The sequence below is a fragment of the Mauremys reevesii genome, linkage group 1 (genome assembly GCF_016161935.1).
Source record: "Mauremys reevesii isolate NIE-2019 linkage group 1, ASM1616193v1, whole genome shotgun sequence".
Taxonomy (NCBI): Eukaryota; Metazoa; Chordata; order Testudines; family Geoemydidae; genus Mauremys; species Mauremys reevesii.
Window position 1 is genome coordinate 271523383 of NC_052623.1, and position 12825 is coordinate 271536207.

General features: G+C 46.7%; 1 protein-coding gene and 1 long non-coding RNA gene across 4 annotated transcripts in view; one reads left to right on the forward strand and one right to left on the reverse strand.

The window, feature by feature from the left end:
• The window catches only part of TCF20 (transcription factor 20), a 107963-nt gene that overhangs the window by 40119 nt on the left and 55019 nt on the right, over positions 1-12825 (reverse strand). The gene's annotated exons all lie outside the window — the stretch shown is intronic.
• On the forward strand, positions 3658-11566 carry LOC120373460. Its single transcript, XR_005585550.1, has 3 exons — positions 3658-3903; positions 10233-10319; positions 11080-11566. It is a non-coding gene; the product is annotated as an uncharacterized LOC120373460 (long non-coding RNA).

Below are 12825 nucleotides of genomic sequence, written 5' to 3' on the forward strand. Positions count from 1 at the left end.
AGGATTTTTTTTCTTATTTCAGAATCTCCTTATCACTAGATAGCAGGTATATAGAGAATGATTTTGGTGGTCTTATTCCACATAAATATTTAATGCAGCTACTTTATATAGACCCATTAAGCAGAGTGTCTAGCTGTTCCAAATATTATTTGGTACTATAAATCCAGCCAACTCAAAGGGGTAGTGAACTGGCAGTACTGTAATCCAGCTAAACACTGGGCCTTTACTGAATAAGATGACGATGGCAGTGTGAATATTGCTGTTACCATAGATGTAATTAAAAAAAATTATGCCCTCCAAAAATGAATACCTACTTTTGGCAAAGCTTACCGTGGGGGTATGGGATAGAACTACACATGCAAGTTCATTACCATCATTAATGACATCCAGACTAACTCAAATAATGAACTAAAGAGTTTAACACACTGGGAGAGCCATGGAATACACACAGTTGATCAATTTTTTAGAAGGTTTTTTTTTGGTTTGGTTTTTTTAAAGATATCAAAACCAAATTCAATTTAGCCAACTTTCTGATGGTACTAGTACCTTCAAGTTAGGCAACATGGTTTCTCAAACTTTTTCTAGAAAAACTATTTTATACAAAAACAAAAAGAACAAAAAAACACCTTTGGATGAACAGGAAACAAAACATTTTACTCTTTGCAGGCAACTTTTCCAACAAAGAAATATTCAGTATGATAGGGGTGACCAAATTTACTGACCATCCAAGCCGCATACAACAATCTTCAGAAGTTCAAAAGCCGAGAGGTGCCTGCCGGGGCTTGGGGCTTCATCCCAACAGGCGGCACCTGCTAGGGCTCAGGGCGCCCCGTGTGGCTGAAGCCCTGAGCTCCAGCAGATGCACCCTGTGGGAGGGGCACATGGGGTCACGTTGCCCCCCCCCCGATTTTTGCCAGGGTTTGCCACCCCTCCTTAGTCACATGGTGTGGCCAGGCCCCCCTGCCATGCATGGCAGCTGCTGGAGCCAAATATGAACCATTCATTATTGCAATTGATAATATTGCATTTTTTGATATTTGTGTGGTAAAGATTTGTTAAGACTGACTATACATTCAAAATAAATATATGAAAAATGGTATTCCTGGGTATTGAAAAGATGTACATTTTGTTCTTTAAAGACTTAGCTCTGTACAGAATCTAAAGCTTTTGTTTTTAAAAGTATGTTTTTAAATTCTTGACATTGCAAAGATAACCTTCCAAAAGTGAACCAATGCACTGCCGTACCATGTCTGCTAAGAGACTGAAATATATGCACCAAGTGAGACTTTAACAGCCCCACTCATCAACATTAAAGCCTAGATGCTAACCTCTCCACTGCTGACAAGAGGAGCAACTTGAACTAGTGAGAGCTTACAACAAGCTTGTCAAACTCCATTGGAGATTAATAGAGAGAATCATGGCTCTGTCTACACTAAACTGTTTCTTCATGTTTCCCATCACAGCATCTCCACCAGCAGTAACAAGTGATGGGCTCTATGGAACAAAGCTCTGGTGTTTTTACAAGTTAGGGTGCACTGGGGTAGTACAGTAGTGGGAAATTTTAAACTAAAAACTCAAAGCAGACAAGGGCCAGAACTGTCATCAACTGCACCATCAATTCCGATAGCCACAGCAAATGTCACAGATGAAGACAGACCGCTTATCCAATGGTTTAAAACTCAATCACTTGGGTAGCCTGAGGGCAAACTGAAATTTAGACTACAGAACTGAGTAAGAGTCTAAAGCTACGCTGCAAGCCACCAAACTTTTGGATTGAGGTCTAGAGAGAAACCTGGCAAAGGCATGTCCTATCTGAAAATCTGTTAGCTTTGGGTTGCTAAATAATACCCAGAAAAAACATCAGATTACCTACCCCAACACTTGGTTTGGGGCTTTTCCTTGCTTAGCACTCACAGGAGATGAGTAACATGCAAAGGCACAAATGACACAGCCAGGAGGGTGGGGCCAAGGAGAAGGCTTACTGGATAGTGCCTGTACCACAACTGCTAATTCTCTATTGGTCTTCCAGACAGTGTCCCAACTTCTTCCCTCTATTTCACCTACACAGCTAAAAAGCACAGGTCCTTGTTAGTGCCCTTTGAGCAGCTGCTCCTAATATTACAACCTAAACATTTTTTGATAATTACTAAACACATAGTATATTACATTTTCAAAGCTCTCTGCAGATACTAGCTAATCTCCACAACTCCTGTGACAGATAGGAAAAATAAGAGTGACTAAGTGACTCCCCAAAGGACACCCACTGAGTTCATGGCAGAGCAGGAATTAGAGGTCTGAGGAATTCATGGCTCTGAGCTCCCCACTCAATCAAGTGGATGAAGCTGCCTCTCATTTTGGAAGAGTCACACTGAGAAACAAATGCCTTTTTTCAAGAAGTACAATCCCTGCTACCACGGTTCATGACGTGATTCTCCCCTCCCTTTTCTCTCATTACTAAATCCTCTTTGAAGTTGCAAAAGACTCCTTTAACTAATCAATAACCTCCTTGACCTCAGCAGGCCTGAAGTCTCCTTAATGGAAAGACTAAAACAAGGTGTTTGAGGAGCAGGAAAAGCTGGGGTTTATAAAAGCCTCATATGTGGGTTAGAACAGGAATATACTTTGTCAGGGGGAGAGCCATGGGAAGAAGACAGACATGAAGTAGACAGACACCTATTCCAGAACAAAAACTTAATTAAGTTACAGTTAAGTTTATTAAGCACAAGTCAAGAGAAAATGTTACAAAACCTAAATATTAAAAGCTAAAGAAATTACAAATTAAGGTTACATAAAGGACTTCTAATATCTTCCTTAAATTCCAGAACCCAAACAGAAGGATGAGACTTGGGCATAGATAAAGGCTGAGACACCACCCAGATAAAACAGAGTGACCTGGTTGTCTGGGATAAGTAATTGGAAGAGATTGTGGGGTTATTTCAGCCCCTTTGATTGAGGGTGTGTGCCTACCTTTGGTTGATCTGGTTTGAGATCTAGGTGTCTGGTTAGACTCCCACCTGTTACTAGATCAGGTAGCAGCTATGGCCAAGTCAGCCTTTTCCCATCTACAGATGGTGAGCAGGATGTGTCTTTTTCCAGATGTGGACTTTGCAACTATCATCCATGCCTTTATCAAAATTAGATACTACAATGCTCTCTACACTGGGCTACCTCTTAAATCTTTTTGGAAAGTGTATTTCATGCTGAATTCAACAGCTGTGAGGTCTCTTTCCCAGTGCATCTTAAACCTGAGCTCTATGACTTGCTAGGGCTGCCTCTTGTTTCCAGATAGATTTTAAGATGCTGGTTTATAAATCTCTAAATAGTTTAGCACCTGCCTGTCTAAGGCTATGTCTACACTGCAATGTATGTTGGCATAACTTATGTTGCTCAGGGGTGTGAATTAATCACTCCACCTGAGCAACATGGGTTACACTGATGTAAGTGCTCGTGTGGACAGCACTGTGTCGGTGAGACATCGTTACTGCCTCATGTGGGGGCAAGAATAGTTAACTTGATGGGAGAGCTCTTTCCTGTCAGCTTAGAGCGGCTACTTTAGAGAGCTTGCATTGGCACAGCTGTAAACTCTCTAGCGCTGCTGTAGCCTAAGAGACTGCCATTCCTCATGACATACTGCCACAGTCACAATTAGCAGAGACACCTGAGCTGAAGCCTGTTTGAGACAAGGGGACGAGACAGCTGGTAGGCCACCCTCTATTATATTAGGGCCCCAGACCGTTGGAGCTCACTTCCTCCTCAGCTACACAAAAGTCTGAGTCTTTTAGCCTTCAGGACATAATGTAAACATCCTCTCTACACTCCACACAAAAATTCCCCTTTCTCAACCTCAACCAACCTCCCTTCCAGCCCCCACATAACTCCACCCTCATTCTCAACAACCAACAGGTAAGCCCTCAACACTGATCGTATTTAATGGTTAGATGTTCTTCTACTTGATGATTGGTGTGACTGTCTATTATATTTTATATAATTTTGTACTGGCATGAGTAAGAAAAATATGGTGTCAGAATGCAAAAAGTGTTTGCAAGACAACTTTTCCTAGACACTGCAGAAAAATATGTGAATGGGTGAGCTGTTTTAGCAATTGTTCTACAATTTGGTATCAATCAATCAGTCTGTAGACATTAAAGATTGAAATCATCGTAAGTTTGCACATTCATGTATTATATTTATTGTCAGAATTAAGGGTGCATGTCAATTATTCAGGGCAAGCGTGGATGTGCGTGGCTGGGGGTTGTGGAACGGAGGTGATTAGGAGGGGGAAAATAGAGAAAAGTATAGATGGGGTACTGAAAAATCATCCCTTTTCAGACACTGCCAGAGAGCAACATTTAAAAGCAGAATGTAGTAGAGAAGCATGTCTGGGAAAAGGGCTGTGCATGCATCAGAGACATTAGGGATGTGGTGTGAAGCTATGGGGAAAAAAGGGTGGGGTGGGGCCTTTACCTGGGATGGTCCTAAAGGAGAGGAGGAAAGTATGTCTATGAAGAGGCAATGACACTTAAAAGGTTCCTCCAGCAATTTGCACAAGCTCACCAGCAGAAAAAGGCAGCAGTGCCAGGAGAGACTTCGGTGCACTGGTGCCTCAGCACAGAAACAATGCCTCCAGCACAGCTGTTCTCTGGTGAGCTGGAAAGCTGAGGCAGCAGTGCTATGGGAACTAGGTGGTAAAGTTCATGTTGGAATTATTTATATAGTCTTAGCTTGCAATTTCGATGCTTTAATTTTTTTTTTTTAAAAAGGATGTATTTAATGGTACTGCCTCTCTTGAATTGCATTTAGCAATCAACTATAACTGAAGGCTTATTTTGGTATTGCCTTTAGCGATTTTTATTTTTTCAGTCTGATTTAATGTGCAAGCTGGATCCCACTGCTTTGCTTGAGCTGCTCTTTGCACCAAGGAAAGCCTGAGTGTCAGTTAAAGGTTTCTTTGCTCACTGCTCAAGGTTTTCTCTAGAACAGGGGTTCTCAATCTTTTTTTTTCTGAGCCCCCCCCTCCCCCAACATGCGATAAAAACTCCACTGCCTACCTGTGCCACAACAACTGTTTTTCTCCATATAAAAGCCAGGGCTGGCATTAGGGGGAAGCAAGCAGGGCAACTGCACGGGGCCTCACACCATTGGGGGCAGGGGTTGCAAAGCTAAGCTGCTCAGGCTTTGGCTTCAGCCCTGGCTGGTGGGGTCACGGCAGTGTGGGCTTTCTGCCCTGGGCCTCAATGAGTCTAATGCCAGCCTTGTTTGGCGGAACCCCTGAAACCTGCTCATGGAGCCCCAGGGGGCCTCAGACCCCTGGTTGAGAACTGCTGCCCTAGAAAGATGACTATTTTGTTGGCTCCCTGCTCCTGCTCCTGGGACTGGCCAACGCAATACCTAATTTACAGCGCAGCTCCAGCTTTGAACTCTTTCCTCTTGATGACTCCCTCCATTCCCTGCTCCTAACCCACTCTTCTTCTGCTGAGGTCTGAAGGAGGGGACCCACACACTACAGAATTTCAACAGGTCTGTTAACAACCAAGGGGTCCTGCCCATCAGAGCCTCTCCTTCTCCCTGGCCAACTCTGTGCCCACAACTGCAGTTACATGTGCCCACACTGGTTGCCCTTAAGTCCTAGCAGAACCAGACTGCTATTAAGTGCTAATGGCTTAGTAATGAAAACTAATCAGGCAATTAAAACTTTAATCATTAAGCAGCTGGCAGAGATCCAATACTAACAATGACGATTCATTAACATTTTCTCTGTTTCTAACTTTCTATCCTAAAGCTAAAAGAAAAAAAAATTATATATGCGACCAAAGAATGATACACTCAGAATTAAAAAACACTAAATTTTGGATTAAGGAGGGAGGGGGAGAGTGAGAGTGGTCCTGTGACTCAGGAAACTTGGGTTCAATTCCTGGTTCTGCCACACACACTCCTGTGCGTTCTTGGGGAAGACTCTGTAAAATGGGGGATAATGATATTTCCTTTCCTACATTTTGTATTGTCTAATCTAATCTACTAAGACTGTAAACTCCTCAGGGCAGGAGCTGACTTTTACTACATATAGTGCCTAGCACAAGGGGCCCTCAATCGTAGTGGGGCCTCTACGTGTCACTATAACAACACTAACTATAGTATTTTTTTCATCTTTCAGTTTCCAAATTAGAGAAATTCCTCTAACATTTTAAATACACATTTTCAGATAAATCACTTCATCTAATCAAAAGACAAAGGGGTTAAAGAATGAAGCTTAGAATGGATGGCTAGATACAACTTTAACTCTGGAATCACTCCAATACTTCCAAAATTGTGACCTATATTGACTGTACAGTGCAAAGGGATGTTTACTTATTTAAAAAAGGGAGTTACTTACTTACAGCAACTCTTGTGTTGAGACTGTATTGCTGCCACAGAGCCACAACATAAGAGTCTCATGTCTAAAGGTCCTACAGCAATGGAACATGTTAAAGCAGTAACTGGAAGCTGGGCAGGTGCAGGCATTTTCCTCTAGTTTTGCATTCTGAAATCTGAGGATAGAAATAGCTTGACAATGGTCTCCACAGCTCCTCTCTACCTACAGAGCCCTATTTACAGCAGGGCTCCAAAGTAAGAGGGGGAAGGGAGCGTTAATGCGGCTCTAGGGAAAGCAATAAAATCCGAAAACAAAGATTACTGTAGGAGAGTAATCCCCACTTTCCTACCGACTCCACATACACATACTCTAAGAGACCAGTTACTAGGGTCCTTCCGGAGGAAATGAGCAAAAGATATCCTACTCTTGGGAAACCAGCATCTGTTCTCAACGCAATGTGAGGAGAATAGTGATTTGTAAAGGTGTGAACTAAGTTATATGCAACAACCCTGCAGGTTTCCAAATAAAGGCACATTGGAAACACATGTTAGAGACAGCCATTGCCTCAATTAGAAAATGAGGCATTCAGGCACAGGAACATCAGCACCTACAAAACATGAGTGAATGCACAGCTTTCTTCACTTCTTTAAGCCAAGATGGCTTGACCTTGAGAACTTTCTCCAGAGACCATTGTGATTTTCTGAATGGTTTGATTCTGTTTAAGTAACGGCCAACAACTCTCACATCCAATGTATGTAATCTGACCTCCGCAAGTTAGCACTGGGACTTTTGACATAATGCAGACAAGTGCAATCAATTGACTGAAATGATGTTCCAAATCAGTTTTAGTCAGAATTGTAAGTAGAAGGGCAAGAACCTCCTTGCCTTTATATCACATTCCACAGAAAGGTTTTACTTATTACTGCCTGCAACTCTAGAGTCCTCCTGACCAGGGTAACTGATGCCAGAAATGAGACACTTGATATGAGGTGGTTCTGAGAACAGGGTCCCCAAGAAGTTAAAAAGTGTCCTTCCATGAGTTTGACTTACACCAACTTCAAGTATGAAGGATTAGAAAGTTTCCAGGACTAAGGATTTGAGGGGGAGGTAACAGGCTCATAAGACATTTTTAAATTAAAGTTTCATCAGGGGATGGACAAACTTTCCTTTCAGAGGAATGGAGTAAGCAGAAATAATAGCAGAGTAAATCTTTACTTTTACCAAGGCGTGCTTCAACACCAGAGAAAGGATAAAAGTATACGTGACTTGGAGCTGGGCTAACGCCTCTGCCTTTTGGGGGGGGGGGGGGGCCACTCAAAATTGGTTCTATCTGGCAGCATAAAACCTCACAGCAACTGGCTTTCTAGAAAAAATGGTTACCTACCTTTTTGTAACTTTTCTTCAAGATGTGTTGCTTATGTCCATTCCATTCTAGGTGTGTGTGTGCCCATGTGCACAGTCAGAGATTTTTGCCTTAGCAGGGCAGCTGTAGGGCCAGCTGTTGCACTCCCTTGAGTGCCGCGCTCATGTGCTGGTATATTAGGTGCCGCCGGACCTATGCCCTCTCAGTTCCTTCTTGCCAGCAACTCCAAAAGAGGGGTAGGAGGGCAAGTAATGGAATGGACAGGAGCAACATCTCGAAGAACAACAGTTACGAAAAGGTAGGTAACCATTTTTTTTTCCTCCTTCAAGTGCTTGCTCATTATGATTCCATTCTAGGTGACTCACAAGCACTATCCTTGGAGGTGGGCTTGGAGTTGACAGTCTTGCGGCTTGTAACACTGCTCTATCAAAGCCAGCATCGTCCCAGGCCTACTGGATAAGCATGTAATGGATGCGAAATGCAGACAGACGACCAGGTGGCCACCCTACCGATGTCCTGAACAAGTACTTGGGCTAGGAAAGCTGCCGAAGAGGCATGAGCCCTGGCTGAACGGGTGGTTATGATTGCCAGAGGTAACACCTTGGCCTGATTGGAGCAGCAGCGAATGCAGGCAGTGATCCAGGAAGAAATTCTTTGAGTGGATACTGGACGACCATTCATCCTGTTGACCATCGCAATTAACAATTGTGTCGACTTGCAGAACTGGGTCTTTTCAATGTAGAAGGCTAGCGCCCTTCTGACGTCCAGGGAATGCAGCCGATGCTGCTCCTCCTCTGACTTATGCGGCTTGGGAAAAAAACATGAGACCACCTGGGGCAGGAAGAACAGTGTGGCTGCAGCTGGACCTAGTCCTTAGAAAAGACTATATAGGGCAGTTCTGTGGTAAACGCCCTAATCCCGGTCACCCTGCAGGCTGAGGTTATTGTGAGCAAGAACACGACCTTCCAGGAAAGGATGAGGAGAGAGCAGGAAGCTAGAGGCTCAAGGGGGACCCTGTGAGCCAGGACAACATAAGATTCAGGTCCCACAGAGGGACGGGGACCCTGACATGCAGCTAGAGGCACTTGAGGCCCTTGAGGAACCTGGCAGTCATGTCTTAGGCGAAACCCAACCTGCCCACAAGCAGCAGATGAAAGGCAGAGATAGCTGCCAAATGGACCTTAATAGATGAAAGGGACAAGCCTTAGAGCTTGATATGCAGATATGATGTCCAGGATCAACTGCAGCGAGGCCCGCTTGAGCCAAACGCCTTTGTCTGAGGTCCAACAGGAAAACTGCTTCCATTTGTCCAGATAAGTAGCTCTGATGGAAGGCTTTCTGCTGCCCAATGGGACTTGCTGGACATCAGCTGAGCACTGCTACTCCACCGCATTCAACCATGCAGTAGCCAAGCCGTCAGGTGCAGCGCCGCCAGATTCGGATGCAGAAGACTGCTATGGTTTTGGGATAGCAGGCCCAGCTGGAGAAGTAGCTGTAACGGAGCAGCCACCAAAAGGTCCAGCCAAGCCAGCGTTATGAGGATCACCTTCACCCCGTCATGCTTGATCTTCAGAAGGAACCTCTGAATCAATGGCATTGGGGAGAAGGCATTCAACAGCGCCCCCAACCACGGGAGCAGAAAAGCGTATGAAAGGTAGCCTCTGATCCCCCGAACTGAGCAGAAAACATGGCATTTCCTGTTCTGCCTGGACGTGAACAGGTCCACATGGGGAGTCCATCTCTGGAAGATGAAGGTGACCACTCATGGAGAGACAAGAAGGTCCTGCTGTGGTGATCTGTCAAAGCGTTCCTGGCCCCTGGGAGGTGCGCAGCTACAAGATGGATGTCGTGTTGGAGACAGAAGTTCCAGAGCCTGAGGGCTTCCCAGCAAAGGGGAAACGATCTGGCTCCGCTTTGCTTGTGATATAGAACATTGTCGTTGTATTGTCCATCAGGACCTGGACCACCTTGCTTTTTGTGAGAGGTCGGAAGGCTTGGCAGGCCAGGTGAACCACTCTGAGCTCCCTGACGTTGATGTGTAGGGAGCAATCATGACTCAACCTTGCATGCTAAGATCGCCCAGGTGGGTCCCCACCTCAGGTCTGAGGCATCGCAGACAAGCCTCACAGACGGGGATGGAGCCACGAAGAGAACTCCCTCCAACATCAATGCAGGATTCTGCCACCAGGCCAGTGATGACAGTACGTCATCGGGACCCTGACCACATGATCCATGCTGTGTCTGTTGGGGATGTAGACAGACGCCAGCCATGCCTACATGGGCCTGAGCTGGAACCGCGTGTGCCGGACCACATAAGTGCAGACTGCCATGTGGCCTAACAGTTGCAGGCACATGTGAGTGGTGGTGAGGGTGGGCTTGCATGCACAAGATGAAGTCCGCTATGGCTTGGAACCAAGCCTCGGGGAGGAAAGCTCTGGCCTGAATAGAGTCTATGACCGCTCCAATGAAGTCTATACATTGTACTGGAATTAACATTGACTTTTTCTCGTTTATTAACAGCCCCAGGTTTCAACAGGTGGAACAAACCAGATCAAGATGCCACCACACCTGATCCTGGGACCAGCCCTTTATTAACCAGTTGTCAAGGTACGGGTAAATTTTAATGCCCTGATGCTGGAGGTAAGCGGCCACTAGAGCTATGCACTTTGTGAACACTCCTGCGGGAGACGAGAGACTGAATGGCATTGCCGTGAACTGGAAATGGCACTGACCCAGCATAAAATGAAGGATGCACCCTGGGAAAATGGAAATATGGAAATACAGGTCCTTCAAGTCTAAGGCAGCATACCAGTCTCCCAGATCCAGGGAGGGGATAATGGAGGCTGGGGAGACCATGCGAAACTTCAGCTTCTTGAGAGACTTGTTGAGGCAACGCAGGTCCAGAATGGGTCTGAGGCCACTTTTACTTTCAGGATTAGGAACTGGAGGAAGTAGAACCCGTTTCCTTTCATGCCCAAAGGGACTTCCCTCCACCACCTCCAGGGGCAAGAAGTTCTTGACTTCTTGGATGAGGAGTTTCTCATGAGAAGGGGCCCTGAAGAAGGAGGGGAAGGGTGATAGGAGGGAGGGTCGGCCATGAACTGCAGGGTGTAACCTGAGAATATTATTTTGAGCACACAACGGTCCGAGGTCAGCCAAGATCAGGCCAACTGGAAGGGGTGAAGGCGGTTGAGGAAAGAGTGGAAAGGTGGATCCTGGGAAGTGATGGGAGAGTTGTCCTTGAGCGCACCCTCAAAATGACTGCTTCTGGCCTCCTTGGTTTCTCAAAGGCCCAGGCTGAGCAGACAAATGGGAAGACGATGGGTGTTGCCACTTAGACCTCTTTTCTCTATCTTTTCTCCTCTAGGCAGTCAGCTGGGGAGTCCCCCAGGATCTAGACTGTGAAGACAGAGGAGGACTGAACAGCTTCCTGGCCTGCTGAGGAGTGTGAAGGCCCAAGGAGCAGAGGGTGGCACGGGAGTCTTTAAGGCCATAGAGCCTTGAGTCTGTGAGCTCAGAGAAGAGCCCCGCCCCCTCAAATGGGAGGTCCTGAATATTGGCCTGCTTCTCCTGGGATAACCCAGAGGACTGCAACCAGGAGCTGCGCCTCATGGCCACCATGGAGGCGACCACACTAGCTGCTGAATCAGTAGCGTCCCAGGCCATTTGGAAGGTTCCTCTTGCCACTGCTGTGCCTTCATCCACTAAAGCAGCAAACTTCTGGGCTCGGTCCTGTGGGAGGGCCTCCTTCAATTTAAGGGAATTCCACAAGTTAAAATTGTACCTAACAGGGCTTGGTGGTTAGACACCCAAAATTGCAGACTGGCCATTCAATAAATCTTTCTGCCAAATAAGTCCAGTCTCTTGGCATCTTTGTTTTTTGGCATGCCAATGACTTAGCCCTGCCTGTCCCTTTAATTAACAGCGGACATGGCCAGTGATACCCCTGGAGGGTGCATGTACAGATATTCGAACCCTTTTTCAGGGACGTAATACTTCTTTTCCACCTTCTTAGAAGTAGGCAGAATGGAAGAGAGGGTCTGCTGCAGGGATTTGGCTATCTTAAGGACCCCCAAGCGGATGGGCAGCATGACTCGGGCTGAGGTGATGGAGGATATAATGTTAAAGAGGTGTTCGGACTCCTCTGCGATCTCCATAATTGGTAGCTACTCTTTTAAGGAGGTCTTGGTGCTCCTTGAAGTTGTCGGGGGGACTACCACCTGTTTGGGAGGGACCCATAAATGCATCGCCCAGGGATAACAATGACGACTGCACTGCTTGGGCGGGGAGGGGCAGGGTGCCCCTTCCTGCTCCAGGGACAGCTCCTTATATGCTGGAGTCTGATGCGCTGCGCCCGCATCAGATTCAGTAGTGTGTTCTGACTCTGGTGCCGGTAGAGTTGGGGCAGTTTGTCTGAGGCAGACAAGGAGGACTGGTGGGAATATGGGACCAGCATCATGGGCACACCCCATGGGTTCCAGTATGGCCATTGAGCAGACCACTGAACCTGCTGCCATGCTGCTGCTGCAGGAGCTGCTCCAGTCTTGCGGGTCAGCAGAGAATCACCCCTCCTTGGCAAGAGGCTGAACTCCCAGTCTGACTTGGTCCACTGCCCTTCTGGTGACCAGGCCCTCACCTCACAGGTCACTGACCAGGGTCTCAACTGACCCTGGTCAGTGACCTGTGAGGTGAGGGCCGGTGCCTGCCCGACAAGCGGTATTAGAGGGGGAAGGAGACTGGTGCCATGACAGACAGTGATCCCGGACCGACGTTTGGGAGCCCATCTGTGTGAAGGTGACCTGCACAGTGGCGATCTTTGGCAGGAAGCTCACCAGTACCGGTGGTACAGGGACCAATGCCTTGACTCTGGTGTCCCAGGTCTTGTAGATGGAGAACGCGGTGTCGGGGACCAGGGTTTTCTGACTGGAGATTGAGGCTGCAGAGATGAGGAACTACACCTGCAGTTCAGGGACCGAAGGTGCTCCACTGCCCTATGGGGCAGTGGTGCCATCATCGGCTTGCCCTTAGGTGTTGGGATCTTAGCCGAGTCCCATGCTTGGTGAAGGGGCTGCGGTGTTGGACAGCCTGCTTGTTCTTTAGCCACTGGGGCTGC